The sequence below is a fragment of the Cuculus canorus genome, chromosome 11 (assembly GCF_017976375.1).
Source record: "Cuculus canorus isolate bCucCan1 chromosome 11, bCucCan1.pri, whole genome shotgun sequence".
NCBI lineage: Eukaryota > Metazoa > Chordata > Aves > Cuculiformes > Cuculidae > Cuculus > Cuculus canorus.
Genome location: NC_071411.1, coordinates 14,689,188 through 14,710,000, shown reverse-complemented (window position 1 = coordinate 14,710,000; position 20,813 = coordinate 14,689,188). Strand labels below are relative to the sequence as shown.

The 20,813-nt window shown below is 40.5% G+C and overlaps 1 long non-coding RNA gene across 1 annotated transcript in view; it reads right to left on the bottom strand.

The window, feature by feature from the left end:
- LOC128853320 (uncharacterized) overlaps window positions 1-20,813 on the bottom strand; it is a 48,665-nt gene extending 27,852 nt beyond the window's left edge. Inside the window, exons 1-2 of the long non-coding RNA XR_008451778.1 lie at window positions 20,647-20,813; window positions 9,338-9,476 (exon numbers count right to left, since the gene is read on the bottom strand). This is a non-coding gene — a long non-coding RNA (uncharacterized LOC128853320). The remainder of the gene's footprint in view (window positions 1-9,337; window positions 9,477-20,646) is intronic.

The window sequence follows — 20,813 nt, the reverse complement described above, 5'->3', positions numbered from 1 at the left end:
TACGATAAGTTTTGTACTAATGTCATACACAGCCAGTTACAAAATACTTCAAAATCAGAGGCATCAGATTTCATCCTATTTTGTGTCAAAGATGCATGGCTGAAAAATTCCTATTAAAAACATGAAAACATGCCAAACACAGAAAAGTGAACAACTGAGCAAAAAGTGAGACAAAGTGTTACTAATATCTGCCAACTGGTATTATTCACAAGCACCATCAATCACACATGAGTAACCTCCATTGCTGCTCCCCAAGAACATGAAAACCCAGCTCACCCCTAAGTTCTGGTAGTATAGTTGTCCTGTTTGTGTTTAAGGCTCTAGTCTGTTGTTTGGAGATTTCCTCTAGTTCCGTGCATCTATTTTAACCCTAGCAAGTCATGTTGAAGCTGACAGTAACAGTGAAGAAAAACCTATTCAATTAAAACATCTTTACTGCTATTTAGAATGCAGATGAGCCCCTCAGCAATGAGGAAATTAGTATTTTATGGTGAAGCATTTATGTAGTTTATTCTATATTTGAACCATAATAAATTACATCCATTTTTTACAAGAATTATAACTGACATGCTGTCAGAGCTGTACATGTACAGCCTTAGAAATATACATAATACTTTGAAAGCTGTCACATTCAGTACAGTTGTAAACATCACCCTGGGTTACCAAACTGTTATCTTTAGGTTTAATTCTTCAGATAAACCATGGGATCTTAGCACATTTCAACCAGAGAAAAATCAATTCTCTCTCAAACAGTTGCACAGTAGTTTACCAGCCGCGCTTAAATGCACAGCCCGATACGAGCTTGAATTCCAGTTTGGGTCTCTTTGCAAAATAGCCCTCTCTCTGCAGTTAGGTTTGGAGAAACACCACAGTGACTCAGTGTCCTTTCTCGTTTGGCATTCTTCTACGTGAGAGTTGTGCTATGGTTCCAAATGTATCATTTTGCTGAAGAATATTTAGATGAACGTAGTACCTCAGAGTGCTATTTCTACCGTGTCAATCTCGTAGACTGTTCCTTATAAAATACTTGTATGGTGTATAAAGTTGTATTCTTTTCATAAATTCACTGAATCTTTTTAAAAATATTATTGGAGAATGATAGTTATGGGATTCCTTAGGAGGGTTCAAATTCTGCACTAACAACATTACTCTTCATTATGTTCTTTAGGATGCTGAAATAAAGCTACCTCAAATGTTACCTAATAACTGAAATTATTTTTATTTTACTCCCTTGTATGCATTCCTTTCTACTTCAAAGTAGAACCCAAATGCAAAAATAATAAGGGTTTCCAACTGGAAATTTAATATAACTAATTAATGAACTCTACTTTGGTCTTGAAGGAAGAAGATTTTAAATAGAGCTGTAATTCAGTTGCAGAAAGATGTGGTTAAACCACATCACCTCTGCCTCCAGAAGAATTGGCCAGGATCCTGCAGCAAGTTATCTGCTTGCAGACAAGTACCCCAAATCAAAGTCAAGGTCTTCAATGGGACTTGGACTACTGCAGGGGTCATGCAGGATTGCTTGGGCTGGAGGGCACACATGACTAAATGAAGCTAGGATAGAGGGGGAAATGCTTTAACAGCTACTTTGCATGCAGGAGCGATATGAACCCACGGTGTGTGTCCTGAGAAGAGCCTGGAGACTGGTGGCATGATGTTCTGTTTCTGCCCATCAGATAACACAGGTCGGGGTAGGTGCTGAGCCTGACAGCTCTGTCCAAAGGTTTCTGGGTCTGGCCAGAGCCAAGCTTGAGGTCCCAAGGAGAGCCAGAAGGTCAGAAAAATGAGGCCCAGCAAAACAGATCAGCTGCTGTCTGAGCTCAGCAGCAATGAACCTGGGAACCTGGGTAAAATTTGGGTGTCTACACCCCACCTCAGCTGGCTTTGTGTTCTTTTGGGGCAGCATCTAAGAGCCTGCCTGAAACAATGCTATTTTTCTTCACTTTTAGGTGGTAGAGATCTACTCCAGAAAATCATCTTCTTGGATGAAATCGATGCTTTTCTACCAAAGGGCAAGACCAGGTCTTTCCATTCTTTGTAGCTTTATTTATTTGAGGTCTGGTATCGCCAAATAATGGTGTCCCGCTGTGATGAGCTGTGTCCCGGAGAGAGAAAAAGTGCCCAGACCCAGGAGCACCCACCACTGCACACAGCAACGCTTATGCTGTTGTTACAGTTAATTACCTCCTCTCTTTGAACCATCTAAATTCAGCATGCATTATCCTTCTGTTATTTATGTAAATGTTTAGATTAAGTAATATTTTATTCTACAGTAAATGACACCATAATCCTCCTTATTCTTTCCCTTTATCATAAATATTTAGTTTGTTTTTAGCTTGTGGGACTAAACACAACATCGTTTTCATTACTGTGAAATCTTCCCCTTTTCTTCTCCTGCAAGCATCTGTGGTCCCCTGGCAGTACTCTGCCTCCCAGAACATGCTAATATTGCTTGCATTACTGCAGGATTACCACAGTGAAGTATACACTTGGTATTATAATTCATAATGTTGCTTTAAAAGATTAACCACTCCCACGGCTGTGTCTGGTAATTACAGAGCAGACTTTTTTTTTTTAACAAAGAACAGCGTGCACAAAATGACTGGCAAGGAGGTAAGTGTTTTGGGTGTGCTTTGTTTTTCAGCCTCGGAGAAAACCAGATGCAAAATTGATAAAGGAGAACGAGAGTGGGTTTTAAGCTGAGATACTTCAGCGTATTAGTAATTTAACAGATTTATGTGAAGGAGATGGCACCATCAGCCCCTGGAATGTCACAGACTCATGCAATTGGCAATTGCCAGCTCAGACAACTTCTATGAACAAATCCAAAATAATTAATAGACCTTCTGGAGTTTTCCAGTCAAGCGAGTGTGCTGGTGAAAGAGCAATAGTTAGTTTAGCCTGTCAAGGTTCATTCTTTTTCAAAACTCCAGTCCTCCCTTGATGCCCTCTAATGGTTTTTTGAAACACCAAAATGTTTTTGCATGAACAACATTACCCATTGTGCTTTAGTTAAATGCATTTCGATGTCAGACACGCTCCTAGTTTGAAAATGCCTGCTACCTACCCCTTCCTGAGGGGATCTCCAGGGAGGGTAGCCAGATTGACTTTAATCGGCCAAAGACACAGAATGGGTTCTTAATGCGATAAACCAATCGAGTGTGCAAAGTCACACTAATATGTGGAAACTTGATCAGCTTTTATTAAGGGATCAGGAAAGAGTTGAATTACTGAGTGACAAGAGCATGTGTTTGTTTAATTGCTTGTTTGTGTTTATTGCAAAGCCTTGGGGAACATGGTAATTCGTCCCATTGTTGATTGGAAATGTGGGTCTGGCACCCAAACCAACTGCACATAACAGACACTGGTCTTGTACCAAGTGTTGTTTCATCAACATTTACCATGCTCCCATTTGGCGAGGACAACAGCCCTTTGAACAACAAAGTGGGATTCTTCTTCCAGTCTCTCCTCTGTTGGCTTGGTCAGAGCCAGACACACTCTGAGAAGGTTGGAAATTTTGCACTTAAATGAAGGGTCACTCACTGTCCGTTAAATGAAAGTAGAATTTAAAGGCTGCTGCATGGCAGAGCAACACTTAACGGATTGTTCTCGTTTTCACAGCTGGAGATGTATTGGTTGCACACTCCTACAGAAAACTCCTGAAAGATCTCCGAGCCTGAGGCAAAGTGCGTTGAAGCTGTTGGTGTCTTTCTGTTCCTCGGACTGGACTTTGATCAGACATTAGTGCATAGCGATAGCTTTTCTATACCTCCTCTGAATGAGATTTTAGCATAGAATTGTTCCCTGGTGCAAGATTCCAGCAGTCCTGGGCATAGATCTACTTCCTTAGCTGGAGCTGGCCAGATGTTTCATTACAATGTGGCTGGGCACTCTGTGCTGGGGAGTGGTTTGCTGTGAATTTACAAAGTCTTTGCCTAGCAATAATTCCATGTATAAAGCTTCCTGACATACTACTATTTCTTTTCTCCATATTCTTGCCTTACTTCAGAGGGTGAGTTTTCCATCCAGGAGCACCAGCTGGAAACACTCTCCTTCCTGTTTTCTCTAAATTAGCCATTTTAAATACTTAATGGAGGAGGATAGAGGGTTACCGATAATTAGAATTATAACTGGGCTTCCAGTTCAATATCCAGCACCATCAAATGCATCTACTTCTGTAGATGGAGCCCAGGAATAGTCATATCAATATACATTACAGGCTTGTCATAACTCACTCATTTCCTATTTCAAACAGGAGGAAATATACTTGAACATATCTGTTGTATCTGTCAAGACTTCTCATTTGTCAAACTATTAGTGGTCCCTCTGTCAACATAAATAAATCTGTCCATAAATCTTGACAGGTATAATCATTTGTTGCATTTGAAAGGCAAGTCTCTAACATTAGACCCCTTTTGATTCCTAACATGATTATCTTTAAAGAAAGACATTTCAGATGCCTTCTGAATCTGGCCTCTGTCAAATGATTTCTCTGCTCTTGCTGAGTTATCTACTCCTACGAAGTAAGCAAAGGCATAGTTCCTGCTGTCAACTCTCTTGAAGACCACACGAATCATTGGCGTCGTAGCAGCTCTGAGGCCTTATCCTGCAAACATTTATATTCCTGTTTGTCAGACTAGGCTCCCGGTACGCTTATTGTTCCTCATTCTTATTCTGAGCCATTCTTCTGGCACCAGTTGTTCTTTCTTGACTTTTGGGAAGCTACCAGAGAACATTCTTTGAAGGTATTCCATCTGACGCTGCTGATCTTTTCCGCACTGTTGCCATTGGCAAACAATCCATACCAATACAAGAGAATTAAGCCTCCAAAATGGCCTTTTAAATATGGGCTAGAGTAACTGAAGATTGAATTCCTTAATACCAACATGCACTTCGCAAGCTCCCCTGCCGCTCTGGGTTGCGCTGAGCAGCTCCAGCTTTACAAGGCTCTCCAGAGAGATATGAAGTGACCTTGTTTCTGTGCTCAATGGCCTTATGTTAGTAATTTTGCCTGCCTGATTAAGGGAACAGTTATCCAGCACTCATTATGCTGGAATGTGAAGTGAGGGTCTTTGGCCAGGGTTCAGGGTCTCGGCAGACAGCTCTGGTATATGACCCAGAACTGGTCAATACACAAGTGCCAGAAGCCAACCAGAGGAGTTCAGAGATAGCGTGGCTTCACAGCATTCTCTGCAACATGGAAAACCTAAGGTATGTGCGTCTGTGAATAAGAATGAGTTGGGAGGTTTCTAGGACTGGGTTTGTGGGAACCACAAAGCACAGAGTGGATGTCCAGGGAGCTCCTGTAGGAGCCAAGGTACTTGGTACCCAAGCTCCCAGGGTGTCACAGGCATGCCTGTCTTACACAGCCATGGGAAATATGCTAGACAGTGCTGGAAGATCCCCAGTCTAATGTTTTCCCTTTGGTCTTCTGACAGTGAAGAAAGGAAAACTCTAGTGTTTTTTGTAAAATGTATTTAAAGTTCTTAATTTTCCCTCTTTCAACTTTACAATCCTTCGAATCCTCTGTGGTTTGCTGCAGCAAAGATTTTTAATTGGCAGATTTTCAACTTGTGCTCTAAAGAGACTCATTACTTCACAGGTTCTTTAGCTTCATGGGGCCTTGATGCCATGTGGGATATTTCCTACTTTTTTTTCAGTGGATCCTTACCACTGAAACTAATTTTATGAGCTGTAGAAGAAGCCTGTGTACCAAGATCCTGACCTTATGGTGCTTTGTACAGGATGTCTAGATGCAGAGAGTCAAAATGCAACTGTTAGATAAGGTTCCCATTTGAATCACAGTGCTCAATGCACTTAGTTATTAAACACCATTTTTTTTTTTTCCCACGTCAAGTCACAGTTTAGGATAATATTACACTGGCACTGGAATGGACAATATGCCAGAGCCATAGGTGCCTAGTTTGCTATACCCACATGGTAGGCTTGTGGAGTAAAGGAGAGAGTTCAGTCCTTCAAGTCAAGGAATCCAGAGAAGTATTTAGCTGCATTTGACTATCAGATTGGTTTTAATTAAAATACGTAGAAATATTTATCCAAAGAGGGCAGTTGTCTGTAACCTTACTGACAAAACTCTTTAAGACTCTTCATTTATGACGTTTGTTGGAAGCCCAGGAGATACAAGCGCCTTGCTTTTATGAGGCTGCGTGGTATAGGGCATCTGCTTAAAAGCAGAATACAAGTTCATCTGGATTCATATCAACACCTGCATATGTTGATACCATTGGAGGGTCTGCAGGACTCTACAGCCCTCGGGTGAGAGCTTCTGAGGGTCTAAATCATGATGATAGATGCCTAGATTAATCTGTGCCCTCACCTTCTGTGTCTGTGCCTATCAGTGCTCCCTGCATAACCATCATCCGCTAGATCTCCCCATTGCTGTTTCTGGTTCTCTTTCTTCAGGCCAGGAGTGATGCCGGGCTCTACAGCTTCCTTTTCTGTTGACTGGCAAGATGGTACTTTGTCAGGTAACTGCTGTTGCCACCAACTGCAAAGCTCGCTGCATCTAGAGTATAATGACACCTTCTGAGCTACTTCTTATATGCGTTAACCTACTTGGAAACAGAGGCTCATGTGCAAATTCCCTTTCTATTTTGTGAAGGCTGGAACATAAGCCAGAACTAAGCTGAATTTCCCCCTTCCAAGAGCCAGCTGAATCAAAATCCCCTGATGCAGACATCCCCAAATTTTATGGGTGCAAAAGATGTCTTGATCCAAATTTTGCAGTTTGCTCCCATCTCTGCTTAAAACATAAAATGTATGTTTTTAGGGAAAAAAGATATAAACATCTTGTTCATGTTTGAGCTGAGAATGTCTTTTTTCTGTAGGCTGTCAACACAACTTCAAATGCATGCAGCCTGTCCAATCTGACAGACAATTTGCATATTTGTGGAATGCTAACGCCAAGTTACTGTATACATTTGTACATGAAAGCATTAGAAAGTTTGAAGGATTAAAGGTGGAAATGTATCCCCCTCGGCCTTGATTAAAGATCAAGACAGCACATCAATAGATAGCAGGCAAATAACTGCTGCTTTTTGGGATGACTTAACCCAAAAATAATAAAATCCAAGCTATTTCCTAGGACATAAATAGCTGAGGGCTTTACATGTGCTAATTGCCAGAGCGTTGTTTTAGCCTTTTGAGAGTGTAATGTGGAGTCTGGCACATTCAGTGTGAGCCCTCTGACACAGCAACCGTCTTTTTGTTCCACATGAGCAGTGTGCCTGGGACACAGCTAGAGCTCTGAGAGCCACCCCAGCGTAAATACGTCAATGTTGATGTCTATGTCTGCACCTTCCTCAGCTTCTCTTGGGTCCTGGAAAGTTCTTTGAGGCCAGATGGAGGTGCTTGGCCCACACAAAAGCAACTTAGTTTGCAGTAAGATGGGTGTCAGGAGGAGCAGCAGCAGGTGCTCATCCGTTTTCCGTAGAAAGATGCTTGCTTGGCTGCATGCATCAAGAAAGATTTTGGAGCCTGGCTCTAGGCACACTGATTTGAAAATGGAGACTTTGAGTCTTAAAAACAAAATATGCCAAAGAACAGGTTTGCATGCTTCCTTTTAAGGAGCAAAACCTGATATTATTTATTTTACTTATACTAAGAAATAACCTTCATAGGATGTTCAGCATTGGCCGGTGGATGTAATTTAGGACCAGACATTGGCAGCATAGGATAGAGAAAGCAGGAGCTAGTCAAATCTTTCCCCTAGTCTTTGATCCAAAAACATGAATATTCCTTTGATTCAGAAAGGATTTGGCCAGCCTTTTTCGCAAATGGTTGCACGTCTCTGTGCTTTCTGGCTGGGGGAAGTGGAAGTGGCAAAGCCTCAGATACCTGGGAACCAAGAGCTGAAAACTCTCCTGGAAACTTCTCATGGTCTAATGAAATTCCTGGGCCAGCTTCCAGCCTAAGCGGATGCACACAACCAGCCAAATTGAACCATGAAATCTGTCGAGATTCAGCCATCATTTAGGAAAGAGGGCTGGGATTTCAGAGGAAGTTTGCAGGAGCCGAACACCCAAATCCCTTTAAATCCCAGTTGGACATTTGCTCCTCTCTTTCTTGTACTCCACTGGAAATCCTTGTCTATTCTCTTCAAATATTTCAAAGACCTCAGGCAAAGCTTTCATTATAGATATACCTCTCCTCCAAAATTGCAAAAGCACAAAATTTTAGCTGCAGTTGCTGAAAGTGTGTAATTTAACACGACTACCCAAAAAGCCCCAGGCTACACCAAAACTCTTGATCAGAGACAGTTCTGTGCTGTCACAAGACAGGTCTAACTCTAGGTACTCCAGTTTGAAAACTTCAGCCTTAATGCATTCAGAAAAAGTATGTTGTTGTTTTAAAACACATTACTCAAACACTGAAATGTCTTTCTACTGGGAGCAGTGTTACGAAGACGATCTCTGCCTGGATGCCTATTCCAACATGGACATGACAATTCACATGTAAGGAAAGTCCTCTCATGCATTCATAGTTGTAGATTACCTCCATATATTTGTTTAAAAAATAATTAGGCTTGCTTAGCTTTTGTACTGTTGCATTTTCCTTTTTTTTTTTTTAAAGTAGTTTTTCCTGTAGCACTCCCAGGCCAGTACAATGCTGGCTTTTAAAAGTGATTTGTCTGTTACCAGGCAGTTTTAAACTTTTACTTCCTAAGTCCTTTCAAACCAGTAATACAAGGAGACTAAAAAAATCTCTTTGAGATTGTTTTTATAGTAACAGTGAAAGCTTAAAATGTTGCAGCAGCAGCCAAATTATTTTTCTTGTAGTGGAAACAATACCAACAACTGGTGTCTACATACAAAACAGATTAAAGCTACCCATAAAAATGGGTAACAAATGAATGCTACATTGCTTTTTATCATATACCCTTTATAAAAGGTGACAATTTGAACGCTACTAATTTGGCAAGATACTTCTCCTCTATAGCCATGGTTGTTCAATAATTAAAGTATATATAAAATATTTTCTTTCTCACTCAGTAATGGAAAACTAGTTTGACACAGGCAAGATTAGCCATAGGCCAAAGTTTGATTTCAGACAAAATTTTCAAGAATGTGCTCATGGCTAAGGTCTAAGTTCTATTCACTTTCTGTGACCCTTCTAAATTGTTCAGAATGAGAGTGCCTGAAGATGTGTAGTTAACTCAAGACATAGAGTGTTTTCTCCCATGACTAAATAAATTGCTTCTTGAGCACTGTTGAAATCAATCATTTAAAATATTATTAATCACTAATGTTAATTGTTGAGAATGTTTTTCGAAATCATACCTGTTATCCTTAGATTTAAAAAAGTAATTACTTACCTATAGCTAAGAATGGTACTTGTCATCTAACCAGCTCTGGCACTCGTGAAAATGCTGCTTAAGTTCTTAAGTCACCTAGCGTGGTTTTGAAGTCTTTACAGGATATTTACTTATTTGCTGGCAGCAGCCCTTCCTATACCTGCAAGGAGTAAAAAACACATTATTCCCTCTGGAAGTAAAGAACTAAAAATAACTCTGGACTCAGTCAAAATACAGATAAAATAGAAAACCATTAGTTCAAGAAACTGAAATAACAGAAATTAAAGCTCTGGTTGCAGAGCAGGGAAATGCTTCAAATGGGACTTGCAGCTGTTGCTGGTCTAATTCCATGTCTGTTGCAGTCAGTGGCCACTCTGGGGATGCTTTATGAGGCACGTGAAAAAGATCGGCAGATCCTTGGGATGCTACAGGAGGTTGGCACCTTAGAGAATGTTCAACTGCGTCCCTCTGTTAGGGTGTGCAATGCAGGACCTCTCAGCCTGGTCACAACTATTTTACCTACACAAATGAGGTACTGAAGGCAAGGGCAAGTGTTTGATGTTGGGTGTGTGGCTGTGCTCTGAACTTGGCCATTTGTCCTTAAAAGTCAACGTGCAAATACTTCTCTGTTGAGTGTCCAAATAATGATATTGTAGCTTTGTATTTGGAGTTTATGAGGTCCTACAGAAAAGGAAAGATGGTCCACAGTCTGAAAGCTCCTCAAAGCCTCCATTAACTAGTAATTACCTACTAATTTGCTTTAGTACGGGCCATGAGAGATAGAAAAACAAAAAAGACATGATCTTTAAAATTGAGATTAAGCTGATAACTTTCCAAATCAAAAAATATCTTGGTTCTAAGCTCTTTTCAAAATGGCCACCATTGCTATGAGAAACTCTGTTCCACTGTATATAAAACATAGTGGAAAAATAACATCTCATTTCATTATACAAAGTAGTTTTTTCCTTAGTGTTTTAGTTCTCAAAATTCCCAGAATACACCACATTGAAACTGTTCACTTGAGAAATTAAGTACCGTATGTGATAAGACAGTCATGTGAAATTTTTAAGCTGTCATTAAAAACGATTATAATTAGGACAAACTATGTGAAAATGCTTCAAAATTGAGACCCTAGTGAATTAAAAATAAAGGGGTATATTATGTATTATCATGTTGAAGGGCAGGGATTTACGCATGTAACTCCCATTAACACTAATGTGAGTTGCATTCATAAATCCCCATGCCTTGTGATGAGCATACACCCCCTCGTTTGTTTTCGCTGAACAACCTCAGCTTTTGCGGTACTCCAACACAATACCTCTGCCTGTGGAGAAGGACTGGAACGGCAAATCAGAAGTTTAAACTCCTTTCCCTTGCAAATCTATCCCCCCAGATAGAGCAAAGCCTAATTCTTCTAAGCAGTAGCTGTACTCCTATGAGCAAATTTTCTTATGAAAAGTAACAGTCACAGAGTCTGCTCTTCCCTGCAACTCCTCCCATGCTTTTCCTCATGCTTAATAACTTGGGGTTGGGCTGCAACAATTTTTATTACGTCTCCTCTAAATGCAGAAAGGCTATTGTTGAGGGTAGAATGTAAAAGCAGTTCAGTCAAGAGCCTTGGGCAGGAGCTGTGCCCGCAGCAGCGCAGGATTCCCACACAGAGAGTGAACATGTACTGTAATGACAGCAGACATAAACCAAACACACCTCTTACCCCGTTAGGGTCATAGGACTGAAGGCTGAGCCAAGAACTGGAGTCTGCCCAGTGGCTGTGCTGGGCTTTGGGTCGCACTCAGGTGAGGGATGATCTGCTGGAGTTTAGGCTGTGAAGCGTTGCCAGTTCCCTTTAGTTTAAGACCCAGAATTGTCGGTGCTTTCCTTGCAGGCCCAACATATAAAATTATGTGAGTTTGTGTGTTGGTTTTCATTGGAAAAAAAAAAAGTGCATCTTTTTATTATAAGAAAAATTTTAATAAGTGAAACCTAAAAGTTGATTTTTGTTTGTTTTTTTAAACTTGATTTGTATATAGAAAGAAACAGTTTTCACGGAAGTGGTCACAGAGTCTGTCTCGTGCTGTCATCATCCCATCTACTCCTTTTTACATGCTTGGATGTGGCAGTACTGACACCACTAAGGTAAGCTAATTCATCTGTAACGCGGGGTTTGCTAAGAGTCTACTAACAGCACTCAATAAAGATGACCTGTCCTACTGCTTTTACAAACAAACCCACACTACTTCTGCTTAAAATACATTAAAGGAATGGTCTTACTGCCTCACACTACAGCTTACAGCAAAAAAAACAATCCAGCAAACCACAGCTTGTACTTCTTGCCTTTCTATGGCATTGCAAAATTGTAATTATACTAATACACTACAATCCTCGCAATGTATTTTCCCCGTGGCAAAATAAATAAATCTAAATAAAATAGATAAAAGAGTTAATACAGCTCCTATTTTATTAATTAACACCTGAGCAAAATGGTTTTCCTCCCTGTTGCTAAGCCAGGAAAAGCACTGATGAATTTTCAAGCAAAGTAATAAATGCCAGGTTTATTTCTTTATTGGTACCTGTGGATCCTGTTGTATCGCTTGTTAACAGATGCAAGTGGGCAATATAACTGTTACATCAGGCAATAATATAGAAACGCAGGCAGTTCCTAAGCAACAGCCCAGCACTGATTCTTGCCAGCTATTCTCTAGGATTCCCTCAGACACAGTAAGTGAAGAGGAGTTGGACAATATACTCTAATTTTGAGAAAGGAATAAAGCATGAAACTGGTGATTTTCAAAATCATATTTTTGCAGATTTCTTACCAAATCAAAAGAGCTAAAATTGAAAACTGTCACAAACATTTCAGCTCAAGAGCTGCATAAACTTTTCTATTGTTCAGGCAGCTAAACAGACACAGCTATCTTGCTTCATACCTTGCCCGCAAAAAAAAAAAAAAAAAAAAGGAAAAGTAAAGATGGTAATAATAGAGGCTCTTCAGCGTGTTGGACTGAAACTGGATTTTGTGGTGTTTCTTTTTAGCAGGCTCAGTCATCAGATTAGCCTAAAAGTAAAACATTTTTCATCTGTTCTGTATGAATTCCACAGTCAAATCTAGACGCTGATGGAAAAATTCATAATAAACCGTTCTTTTTAAGCCATACAGACTCCATGTGTGTGCACACACATAATTTTGTGTGTACACAAGATTAAAAGGTGTATTTCAAAGGAATGTCACTCTCAGATATCACTACCTGATACAGTCTCTTAGCCTATGCATTACATATTGTAAAAAGGACATCTGCTTTATATATAACTGGGGATTCAATGAAGCAGCAAAGCTGGGATCTTTTTTATTATCCATAACTTTCCTTGCAATCGACCAATCCAAGCTTGGACTCTTTCAGTATTTGGAGAACAGTTTCCACACTTTGGTTTAGTCCAGTATGGCACTCTGTGTCAAGCTCAGATTTTGAGCCAAACTTCTGTGAAGGATAGTGCTCTTTCATTTAAGTATGAATAATGTCCTTTCAGAAACCAGTTTATATTTAGAATAAATAAGAACAGACATGCATGCACACGCGCAAACACTTACGGACCCAAATGCACATGCTTCCAGGAGCACAAACATGAATAAACAAGAAGGAAATATTGTAAACCAGATGTTCTCTGGGTCTGAATGCTCCACTGGTTTCAATACACCATGTAAGGTTCTGGTCTGCTAGGGGAGCAGAAGCAAGTTTGACATAAGAGTTTGCAGCGCTAACAGTTTTACCTTGCTTAGGAGGTGGAAAGCTGTGGTTTTCTTTAGTGAAGTCTTTGACTGTTTGCAAAAAAATTCCTGCTGACATTTCAAAAACAAAATTCTCTGTGGAGATATTTGAGTTATGGGCCAAAACACTTTCCTTTTTGGCCAAAAAAAATCACACTCATTCATGAGAATTATGCTTTGCATGCCTCAAGCCTCTTCCTCTCTGGGCTTATCTCTCCTCTGCTTGTTTTACAGCAGCACGTTAAGAGTGTGCGAGGCGGAGATACAGAATTTCTGGGCAGTGTTTGGTCCACGGCTGAAGGGCTGGGAGGCATCCAAGCACCCAGGCTGTGGCTCCCACCAAGGTACCAATGCGCTGGTTGGGATTCAGTGGCTTTTTTCTCTTTTCTCTACCAAGCCATTCCAGTTTTCAGGTGTTAGATATCTTTCAAATAAGCAATAAAGTATGGTTTGAGAAACAGACGCTTTCTGCTCCTTCAAAGGATAAGAGAAATATGCGTCTTGATGAACCCCCCCTTATTTCTATTAGAAGCCAGTTTTGCTAAAACTGTCACCCAACCATACAACTCAGTTCACATAATTTCCACGAGTTTCCATCTGCTCCTTCTTCCCCTCCCCTCACAATCTCCAAGCCATTCTCTGCGTGCCTGATGTATGTTGACATGAGAATTAATTCACTAAGAAGTATGAATGTTTTAGCTTTAACAGAAAGCCAGGTTACTATTCCTAGCATGGAAAGTTAAATGAAATCACGCTGTGAGTGAATTCCTATTGATTTCTTCAGGATTGATCAGAAACATTTGTCAAACTTTTGTTTTCTTTCTGTCCTACATCTTCTTTAGACACAGAGTTAAACATACTAAGAAACGTTTACATTTTAAAAATGTGTTCCGAGATCTTTATATAAACATACATGTAATAAAAGTGACTGGTGATTTATATTATCTATATACATTCAGATACTTTATTTTCTAAGCCAAGGTTTTAAAAAATAGGTGCCTAAATTCAGACACCTATGTCTATGTTTACAGTCTTTGCTTGCCTGATTTTCAAACATGTAAGTACTCAGAAACTCTTTTTTTTTCTGCTAACTAAATGTGCCTCAAAGTTTTGGACAAAATTTACATTGGGCTGTGTTTCATCTATTAGAGTCAGAAAGGAAAAATTAAAGAATATTGTAAACACAAAAAAGAGGTGAAGGCAAAAATAAGAAAATTGTAAATCTGTGCTGTTTTCCCACATTTAACCGAAGAAAATTTGTTACACTGGTATAAGGCACATGGTATAAGGTACAACCCAGCAGTTTATTCTTGCTAACTAAATTTGACCTAAAACCCTCCTTCAAAGCATTTGTCTTTTCTTCCTTAGGTTCACCTTGAAGCCTCCAGTTTCAAAAATGTGTGTGCACTTCTGCACCTAATGTATATGCATATTCATTGTGACTGCATATGGAAATGGAGCATCCGTGCCAACATCTTTATAGCTAACAGGCTTTTTGCATGTGCGAGTCTCTGAGGATTGTATGCTATTGGAGTAATTGTGCATGTAAATCCAGCAGGCAGTTGCACACACAGCTATAACATGTACAGCTGCATTAATATTTTTTTTAAACCAGCTAGCAAAAACAAGTGAGAAAAATGCTACAGTTTTAGACACCTGGACCTTGAAATAATAATAATAGAAAACCCCTGAAATGACATGGTTCAGCTTTCAAAATCTGCCCCTGCATCCATCTCATAAACACAGGTCAGTGTAGGCACTGTTAGATTTGTGTTTTTAATTACAAGAAAATCATTTTTGAGGCAGTAAACACAAACTGATGCTTTTCTAAAATCTAAAGGGAGAAAGTTAATATTAAAAAAAACCCACCAGACTAGGAAGAAATAAATAAATGTATAACACAAAAAAAGTTACTGAAACAGCTGTGTAAATAATACAAACAATGTTAAAGAATGAAAGGAAACTGCCAGAGCCACTTGGGATAAGGAGAGAGCCTAAAATCACCAACTGTTCTAACTAGGTCTTGCTCATTAGTTGTAGGTGTTTTTTAATGCCAACTCCAGGTCTGCCTTAGAAGGCACTTTCTTAAAAGGCACCGGAAGAAGGGAAGGAAAATGAGGTTATCCCATAAAATAATCTACTACTCGGTAATGGCACAGGAATAGAAAATGAAGGAATGGTTTAATATTAGGACCAGAAGCTGCATGAAGTAAGTAATTAGCTGAACATTTACTTCATTCATCATAGCACAGTAAATGTTGAATTGTGTTGGAGTCAATGAAAATCTTTTATGGTCTGGCTGCAGGCTTTGCGAAATGACACCACTTGCCCATGAAAATGCTCCGAACCTCAAACACCGAGCTACTTTTGTGCACCAGGAGCCTCCAGACTTGGAAGGTAAGAAAGGTGTCTTCTAATGTCCTGGGGGTTGAGGATGTGAGGTTTTTGGACTTAGCAGGTGAGTTCCCCATTCTTCATCTTACTCTTGTATCAGTTTTCAAGGCTAGGATCAGCAAAGAAGAAAAACTAAACCTAGTAATGCACATGTTCTTCTTTTTGCCTACAAGTTACCCTTACTTTGCAAATGAGTGCAAAGCTTCAAAAAGGAGCCAGGGATGCGCTTCCTGGATAGGAGGAGCAACCCATGAGCTCTGACCTTCCGTACCCTGTGCAGCCGAACTGTCATATTTGTGCAAGACAATTAGGTGCAGTATAAGAACTAAATGACCTGCAAAAACTCTAGAAATTCTTTATGTTGGTGATATGAACAAATCATGTACAAAGAGACAGGACCTAATACATCTACAAGATAAGTCAGAAGCCAAAATTAATGTAAAGGGTTTATCTTGAGAATCATGTACATAGCAAGAAAAGGGACACCTAACACCACTTAGGGAAAAAATTTCAGGTCAATTAGGTCAAGGGAATTTTAATTATTGATGTCAATAAGACAAACACAGGCATGAAAAAACCCACGTGGATATTATAAGATGCTGAGACATTTAGGAACAGGGTGAAGCTTGTTTATTTTATTCTAGCAGACTCATCATTGCCAGCATAACTTTCCGTTCACTGGCATAAACTTGACCTCAACCTGGTGTCTTCCTTTGCTGTCATGCTTTTTTCATAAAGGGGTTTGCAAAATTAGTGTGCCATCACCTCCTTCAGCAGTCAGGAGGATTCATACCAAGCAGAGCCACATATTTGAAAATCAGTGCCAAGAACTGAATGCTCCCTGTATGAATTCTTTCTCTGCTATGAAACATCTGAAGCCTGCCTGGTGCCTACTCCTTTTCCAGAACAACAGCCATAGGCAGAGGAAAGCCAATGCAAACTGTGCTTCAGCACGACTGGGTTTTTAGAGGGTTTCTAAGGAAAATCTAATCTGCACAACTTATAGGAACCTTGCAGCCCCTGGCCCTCACCCACCGCACTACAGAGCATGTATTCAAGGGTGGTCGTGCTCTCTTCGACATTCAGGTAATACCATTTACCAGTGCTTGGGCCACCTTGGTGAGCTTGCACAGAATTTGCTGTTCTTTTCAAACACGCTCCTGTGTCCCTGGTTCATTAGGATGTGGGCAAATCCTTATTGCTACTTTTGCATGATTGATTGACTGTATCAAGCTATAACCTTACCCAGATTTCATCAGGATTTTCTCTGTTTAGTAGATGCTTTATTGCCCTTATTATGAAGTGTGGTTTTTGTATGATGTCAGATAGCAGTTATGTTGGGTTGGTTGGGGAATTTTTTGCAGTCTCTTTTGCCAAGTCTGAGTTACTTGCTTTTTGACCGAGTTGATTTGCTACCTTAATTTTTAGAACATATTGTTCTAGTAGCTGTGTGACTTTGCGTGTGTGCATGAATACAAGCAAAAAAATCAATTCTAGCTGAAATCTATCTATCTATCTATCTATCTATCTAAATATGTAGATTTCTATTCAATAGGATAATGGTGGTCTTAGATTTAATTACAACCTGAGTTGTAACCTGAGGTGTTCTAAATTGCTGTCTCATCCTGCATCAAGAAGTCCTAGAAGACTTACAGAAAGATAAAGCACCTCCATGTAGTTTTTAGCTGTTAGTAGCATTTCTGTTATTGCAGGATCTGGCAAGAGAGTCAAACACCATGTTTTCTCAAAGGTATGTAAAGCATGCAGAACTGATGGAAAGATTAACAATTTTTCTATGGAAGGGGAATACATCTGCTAGGGTGAGGAGAGCCTTCACTGATGTGCCACTTGTAAATGCATATGAACTCTGTAATAGGTGCAGTGCTTTTGCTCAACAGCTGCAAGCTTTTCACTGTACCTCTTTTGTTGAATCCAGATAAAAGCACTTCATCGTCAACAAATCTAATATCTGTTCTTGTCCCACTTGAAAGGGTCAAATGAAATTTCCCACCAGAGAACAAAAAAACTGAAGCTGCCTAGTGAGTTTGGGTGGCAATGTGCCAAGAAAGAGGGGAGGAGAGATAGTGTCTCCGATGCATCGGCAGAGCAATAATGTCAAGAAGCACGAAAAGCGCTCTCCATGCTTGCACAGAGTCACATGCCAAGAGAGGCAGAGACAGGGCGGCAGCTACGAAACTGCCTCCCTCCTACGCTGCTGGGAGAGATGCTCCTCCCCAGAGACTCCTGTTCAAGAGATCAGATGAAGCTATTTGGAGTTGCTGTCTCGTGGCAAAGGAGGTCAAGAGCCAGGGGTGGTCAGGCAGGTGTGTGAGCCTGCTGCAGAGGAGGAAAAGCCTCTTGTTGACCTCATGGTCACAAGCGGTATTTCCAATGTACCTGACTGCAGAGAGAAAAGGTTCAGGAAGGAGAAGATGGAAACTCTTTTCTCCTAAGCCTCTCTTCTGTCAGGCACTGCTCAGGATGCTGGCTGGAGACTCTGTGCTGTATTCAGAGAAGGACTTAAAGAATAGCTTACTTTTACAATAAAAGCACCCAACCATTATAAAAATATACGAACATCTTCAGCAGAGTTGCAACGTATGTTATTGTGTCAAAGACATTTCAGTCCTTTACCCTAAAGGGAGCATCCATAGATTTCCAGCAGCTGAAGGTGGAAGCAGGTGTATATTTAACCCATTCAGAGTTACATTTAAGTGCCTGCAAATATTTTGGTAGGTCAGAGATTCTATGTGCTAATGAGCCACATGTCCCAAAGTGCCCATTTCCCAGGAGCCTGTGCTTTGTACATTCTCCCAAACCTCTGCAGCATCAGTGCAAGATGTTCTATTTGTGCTGTACTAATCATTTCTCTGAGCATCCCTGCAGAAGCAGGCACTCTTCCGTTGCACTACATTTGTTACTCTATAGCAGCAGAACCAGTCCTTTCTGCAGACTGTAGTGCAGCTCACCAGGGACACGGTTCTTGTGCAAAGTTTCCTATTACCTTCCTAGAGCCCAAGCCTGAAATGAAAGTCTACGAAGAAGGTAAAGATTAGACATGATTAGAAGCCAAACTGTTTTGATCTATTAAGGTAAAGCTATTAGGCCACATCGCATGGGGAAAGCCTGTGGCCTGTTGAGGGCAGGGAATGGGAAGTCAAGGCACAGAGAAGGAGAGACCATGATGAAAGGATGTGGAGTAGCCCATCACTAACCCCGCTTTCCATATCAGCAATTGGACTCAGTTATGAGAATAAAAGGGACCTTGGCTGCGAATGACTTAGGGCAGCATAAATATGTATTATGAATTTTAGGCTCAGGCATAATTAAATGCCATTTGTCAGATCTATGCTTGTTTTTCATCTCATTTGAGTTTTACAGAATGAATTAACTAACAAATGTGCCTCCAATTCTACCATCACAAATCATTTCTCAGAATGGTTGCCTCCAAGCAGCAGCGAGAGAGTGACTGGGGGGAGTGACCTTCTGCTGTGAAGTTGTCACGTTCCGGCAGAGCCCTGAGTGGCAATGACAGCCTCAGCACTGGGGAGCCTTTAGTGGCCTGGCAGTCTTGTTGATAACTTGTTAATTTATTTAGTGTAGTGGTGCAGAGGCAAAGATCTGGAGTAAAGGGTGGGGTGGGCTGAGTCTCGGGGCTTAAACATGTAAATATTCTGGGTCTGAGAAGAAAAAGGTCTTGTTCATTGTCACCGAATGAGGTTGGTGATAGGTGCCACTGGCAAGCAAATAGGCAAATATTTGTACCAATGCAGCTTTCATTAAAATATAGGATACGGCAAATGTATGGTCACCATGTGCATAGTTTGGGTAACGGAGCAATAAATGCTCCTCTCCTGGTCATGTGAAAGCATGGTTAAGGCCCATCAAGTGAGTGTTTTTGTGAGCTGGGAGAGTCATAGGACATGAAACAAACAGTCTGCTTGCCTTCAACAAACAAATGGGAGAAAGAGTTAAAGACCACAGGTGAAGAAATCCCTTCATTGTAGTTTAATTGTATATTGAAGAGTTATCTCACTTTGTTCCTTGACACTAAAGCAAAGGTCCTTTTTAAATTTAGCAAAATGTTATAGCAAATGGATGGATTTGTTAACCATGACTTAGCGATACTTTCAGAAGTGCTAAGAAGTGCTGAGAAATCTGAGGGTAATGCATACTTTAAAGGATCTGGTGTCTTCTCCAAGTGACAAGCTCCTTCCAGACACCAAATCCATTGGTAATGGCACAAAATGGATCCCCAAAAATCAAAGCATTCATTGTCCCTAGCAGAAGGCCTTCTGCAGCTGTATTCTTCATGCTGCACTGTTCACAAATTTCTGAAAGTTGCTCATCACATCAGGTTAATGAAAATATAAAACAAATACTCTAAAGAGAGCTGGCAAATGGCATTGGCAAACTGTTAAGTCAAACAGATAAACCTGATAAGAGTTGTTCTCTGTGCAGCTCTGCAGATTTTAGCCTTAAAATGTCTTAAAGTTAAGGTGAGGTAGAAAGTATTTAACAAATAATGTGCTGCCATTTGAAAAACAAAAACAGATGGTGGTTGTTAATGTATCCAGTGACTTAAACGTAATGCCATGTGTCTGCAGGGAAACAATAACCCCCACAAGAAACAATTCTGCAAATCTTAAGTCATAGACGCTGAGGAGTTCTCTTATGAATGAGAGGAAAGAAGCAGCACTGCGCAGACGGTTACCGGTGTGAGTATTGGTGGCAAATATTGGATCTCAACCACCAGCACAGCCATTCTCATGGCAGGCTGAGAAGGAAAAGCAGATTTTCCTCTTCCCCAGCAAAAGAAGTGGTGTTCCGGGCTCCCTGCAGGCATCCCGAGCTGCAGTTGTGCTGTCCATGTGCACTGCCTCATAGGTGTTCAGGGAGTCACACGGCTTTTCGCTCTTTACAGGCCCTACGCGTATGGCTGTAGCCGAGCTGCAACCCACAGCTTCTGGAGGATTTGAAGTGCACACAAGACACCTCTGTTTTTGACCTCAACACATGAACGTGCACAAGGAATTTCCCCTGAACATTTATTATCCCTGGTACCATAGTCAACAGTTGGCTGGGTAACTGAGCAAATTTACTTGAACTCTTTATTTCCCAGGTCTTATTTTTCTAAGGAAGGCAATAAATCAATGACAGGAAAAGTACTCACCAGGCAGAAACTTGGTAGCTCCATGACTTAATCAGCACTGATTAATGCCGGTCGGGAATCTATCTCTGCATTTCTTTGGAATACATTTTCAAAAGTCTAATAGTTCCTAGCAGAGATTTGCATGAAAAAATAAATTACTTTCTTATTCCTGTCTCTCCTTAGCTAGT